The 5,137-nt window shown below is 38.4% G+C and overlaps 1 pseudogene; it reads right to left on the reverse strand.

Annotated features, from left to right (window-relative positions):
* Positions 1–3,313: 3,313 nt before the first annotated feature.
* On the reverse strand, positions 3,314–4,221 carry LOC138827668 (vomeronasal type-1 receptor 40-like; annotated as a pseudogene).
* Positions 4,222–5,137: the final 916 nt, after the last annotated feature.

Below are 5,137 nucleotides of genomic sequence, written 5' to 3' on the forward strand. Positions count from 1 at the left end.
AATCCAAAAGTATTCTTGGAAGGCGAATCTTTCCCTCTGCTTTCCTATGAATTTGCTGACCATAATTCAGTCTTCAGTGTATTTTGAATTGACTCACAATGTTTATATATGTTACAAGTTCCTTAGATCTTTGGAAACAATAACACCAAGAAACTGTGAACCACATCCATTGTACTCCAGTGAACTAGTGTCTCTCACTGACCATCTCCATTTTTTCCAGTAGAGATACACGGTATTTACTGATACTCTACATCACTATTTTGTACTTTGATCATTGTTTCTTGGGTATCGCCTGGCACAAACTTCGTGAGTACTAGTAACTAAATTAAGGAGATATTTCAAATCTATTTGAAAAAAAAAAACAAGATAGACAATACTTGGATGTTCCTGTTTGATTCAAATGCTTTTGTAAAAAATAACACTGATTTCTGGCAAGAAAGTTATCTTCAGCACTTTCCCTCCATGCAAACAAGAAGCCAAAGTCCCATTGGAATTAGAAGCTAAAAACCTGGGAATAATCTGTATTTTCAACTTGCTGAAAACTCTGAACTAGTCTAGACTGCCAAGTACTAGACATTTTAAAAATGAAGATGTAACTCTTAAATACGCCTTTATTATTTTTAGCATCTTGATAAAGTAAAAAAAATAGAGTATTTTTTGAAAGTCTTTTTTGTACTTGAATTCTCAGTATAATTACATACTAGAATAACATGTTTTATTTCAATAAACTCTTCGGTGTATCAGATTGAAAAAAAAATAGAAATTCTTAGTTTATATACTTTGGGTTGTGTTGCTGGGCCTGGGCTCTGTCCCTGAGCTCTTTCTAGCCCTTTACCACTTTGAGCCAGGGCAGTACTTTGATTGGCTAATTAGAGAAAAGACTCTCATGGCAACTTTTCTGTTTTTGATTGGCTTCAAAGCACCATATTCAGATCTCAGCCTTCTGAGTAGCAAGGATTACAAATATGAGCGTCCAGCACCCAGCTGCATTTGTACATACATTGCATTATGTAATTTTTGTTTCTCCCTCTCTATCTCTTATTCCCTGTTTCTCTCTCCACAACCCCCCCCCAGAAAAGCATAGGAAATGTTTAAAAGTAACTGACAACTTTGTTTACAAATTTGTTTACTTTTCCCATAGTGACGTATGAACAATCCCAACTTTCCAATGTTATAGTTTGCTTTCCTATTTTAGACTTTATTTTTATTTAATTAAATTAATTAATTAATTTATTTTTTGGTCGGTCGTGGGGCTTGAACTCTGGGCCTGGGCGCTGTCCCTCAGCTTTTCAGTTCAAGGCCAGCACTCTACCAATTGACCTACAGTGCCACTTCCAGTTTTCTGGTGGTTTATTGGAGATAGGAGTCTCACGGTCTCTCCTGCCCAGGCTGGCTTTGAACCGCGATCCTCAGATCTCAGCCTCCTGAGTAGCTCGGATTACAGGCGTGAGCCACCAGCACCCGGCCTAGACTTTATTTTTATATAATGCAGTATAAGTTCTATAAATGTGTGTCTATGTACATGTGCATGCATAAAACATTTTGAGATCTCTATTATATCAGAAAATGATAGGAAACTTTTATGGTACACTTATGTATCAAAACATCATTTAATTGGATATGCCTAAAGTTAAGGTTAATTATACTTAAGTCAATTAATTTATTGGTTGATTGTTGTAACAGGTTTGAACTGAGGGTTGTAAGCTCTTTATCAGTGACTTTTTTCTCAGAGCTGGCACTTTACCACTTGAGTCAGGTTCCAGTTGGTTAGTTGGAAATAGTCTGAAAGACTTTTTACCCTAGGGTTGGTTTCAATCTGCAATCTTAAAATCTTCGCATTGTAAAGTGCTAGGTATATAGGCATGAGACACCATTGCCCAGATCTGCTTTTAATTTTTGTAATTGCAAGATGAATAAAAATCAAGGAACATAAACAGTGTTGGATAGAAAGGTCAGCTAATTTTGCTTACTCTCTTATTTTCACACATATTGCCTACCCACACAATTTCTTACAAAGACATTTAGATTTCCAGAGACTAGTGCTGGTCCTATGGCTGTTGCTTCCTCTGGAAAGTTTCCCAAGTCAGAAGCTCAGGACATGACTTTGGAACAAAGAGAGTTCTGGCTTCCATTCCATCAACTGCTTTCTAACCACCTAGTCTCAGAAAATGCAGAGTAAGACCACTTCCTCTTTGCTCACAGAAACCCTTTTTCTGCTTCAAGAAATCTTTGCTAAGTAAGATCTAGAGCCAACACAAAGCTTTAATAAAACAGCTGAAAAGATTTTGTGCACCTTCTAGATGAAACTGAGCTGCAGTGGACTGTGGTCTGCCTAGAGCATGGATTCCTTCTGTAGATGCCTCAGGCAGTGGAAGTTTCCTGAACTTCCCCTTTCCCTGGTCTTCTTTGAAAGTCAGAGAAATGTTCACCTTAGTTTCAGCAATCACAACACACTCCTGCCTTTGGGAGTGGTGGTCCTTATGTGCCATGAATCCAGCCCACATTTGCATCCATGAGGGGATGAATACTCAGGATTGTGACTAGAGCAAAGACTTGGAGTTGTTCCTGTGCAGGCCATATCATGAGTGACTTGAAGTGGAAGCTGTGTTCTCCAAAGGTGCAGTCTCTTGGCCTGTGAAATTTATAGTAGAGATATCAGTGCCAGCGATGGCCCAGCTATACATTGGAGCACCATCTGGAGCATTGTTTTCAAAGCCAGGATAGCATCCTTTGTAAAAGAATACTTTCTTCCTGTGTGTATTCCTAGGTATTTTCTGACCATTATGGTCTTGGATGTGTTTCTAATTGGCATACAGTGTTTCTCAGGATCAATTTCTTTAATGCTTTTGAAACCAAACATCTTCTGATTTTCTATACAGAGCTCAGTGAGATGTCTTGATTCTTCATTTTTCTTTTGTTCCTTAGAAAGCTACTGGTACATACTTACAAGGTACTAAATAACTTCCTGAAGATTGTGAGCACTAAAGTTTATTTGGTCTAACATTAATACAAGGGATTAGTTCATCAAAAGTTGGGGTTTGAGGGAAAATACACTCTGTATTTGAAGGACTAGAAGTATTTTCTTCCCAGGCAAGAAACTACAGGATGGGAATAGGAAGAAAATAAGAATCTGTCTGGCCAAGATTCTAGAATCTTTGAATCAACCTTAGATTTTTCAAGAACTAGACATCTTAAAAATAAAATAAATCTATGAAAATATAGTCTTATTGTCATGATTTCATAGAATGGTAGCATAAAGAAATTTACACATCTGGCTCATTGAGGAATCAACGTAATGTAATTTTTGTACTTATCAGTGAATAGTCCAGTATTTAGCAGCCTGTGCATCCCTGATGATCAAGATGAAGGGGCTGAGACCAGCATACCCAAGGACTAGAAATACCTTGGTATTTAGTACTGTGCAGTCATGTGTCATGATAGAACCTATATAAATTGTGGAAATGAAATCTGCCAAATAAAAAAAAAGAAAATAGGTCAAGAGAATGAGAGTACTTAGAGTGGCTCTGATTTCTGGGCTGGAATTGTGTGTGAACCTGGAGTTATGAAGGTAGAGGACTCGCTTGTGATGGTTATACAGATGGAAAGCCATGTACCCACTGTTCCAGCCCATGAGACTCTGAAAGATCACATCCTGGAGAGTCATGAGGGAGAGGAAAAGCCACCTAACCCCATGCTCAGATTGATGCATATGACAATACCTAACATGTATTTCAATTCTGGAGCTGTTCATGCTATTGAGTGATGTCATGTAGAGGAACAAATAGGAGCTTATCAGAGAGTTCCAGACCCAAAAGATGAGAAGATAGGGGAGAACTTGCCATGCAGTCTGTGGTTTGAGCTTTCTCCACTGAGTGGTTCTTGGACTGAGAGTAATGGCCTGGACCATGGTGAGGAGACATGTGGTGCAGATGGAAAGGCCTCGAGCTAGTTTTTCCATATAAATCACAGTTTTGTAACCAACATCACCTAGGAGGTTTATGGTACAAAGATCTGTGGCTAATATTCCTCTGGCCCCTATGCTACAAATAATGATTATATTTGAAAAAACCAGGTGAATGTGAATAATGCATATGGGTTTCTTTTTTCAGGACCCATAATGACAATATATACATGTTTCACAAGTACAAGGATGTTTCCTAAAATTCCAGGTCCAGTAAGCATATAGAAGATTATCCTTTGAATGAGGTTACTCCAAATCATCTGATTTCATATACAGGATCAGGAAAAGTCTTTTGGGAAGCACAACCAAGTGAAGATGACATAGTTCAGGTCTATTGGTTATCCCTGTTTACAAAGTAAAGGAATAGTTTATGAAGTATTTAAATTCCATTTCCTGGAAGATGCCTAAGCTCCTTTCTTTCCTCATTTCCTCCCTCCCTTATTTCCTCTTTTCCTTCTTTTGTTTTCTTTCTTTTTTCTTTCCCTCCAAACTTTCTTCCTTTTCTTCCCTCCCTTCGTCCCTCCCTCCCTTCCTTCCTTCCTTCCTTCCTATTCCCTTGCTTCCTCTCTTTCTCTTTCACTCTGTCTGTATGTCTATCTGCCAGTCCTGAGGGTTGAACTCTCTTTGAACTCTTTAGCTCAAGGCTACCACTCTACCACTTGAAATACAGATCCACTTCCACCTTTTTTATTTTTGGTGGTTTATTGGAAATAAGTGTCCCATGGACTTTCCTGCCTTCATTGGTCTGAACTGTGATCCTCAGATCTTAATCTCCTGAGTAGCTAGAATTACAGGCATGAGGTACCAGTGTCCAGCACTTTCTTCCTTTCTTGATTCATGTGACCTGGGCATCTTGATGACTACAATTTAGACATAGATTACATGCATCCACCTGTTTTTTCCTTCTTTCTATTCCTCATGTCCAAATTTTCAAGGATCATGTTCTTTTTACACAAGAGGTAAGCAAAAGCAATAAATATATGCAGTCAATTTCCAATCTGTACACCTTTCACTTCTCATTACCAATACATGCAATCACTATGGTGGATATTTTTCTTCTCTTGTCTTTTTTTTATCATGTGTGTTGCTTGAACTCAGGTCCTGGGTGTGTCACTGAGGCTGTTGTGTTCAAACTTGGTACTCTACCAATTGAGTAACAACACTACTTCAGGCTTT

This window comes from Dipodomys merriami, unplaced genomic scaffold (assembly GCF_024711535.1).
Source record: "Dipodomys merriami isolate MVZ:Mamm:240054 unplaced genomic scaffold, mDipMer1.0.p SCAF_16, whole genome shotgun sequence".
NCBI lineage: Eukaryota > Metazoa > Chordata > Mammalia > Rodentia > Heteromyidae > Dipodomys > Dipodomys merriami.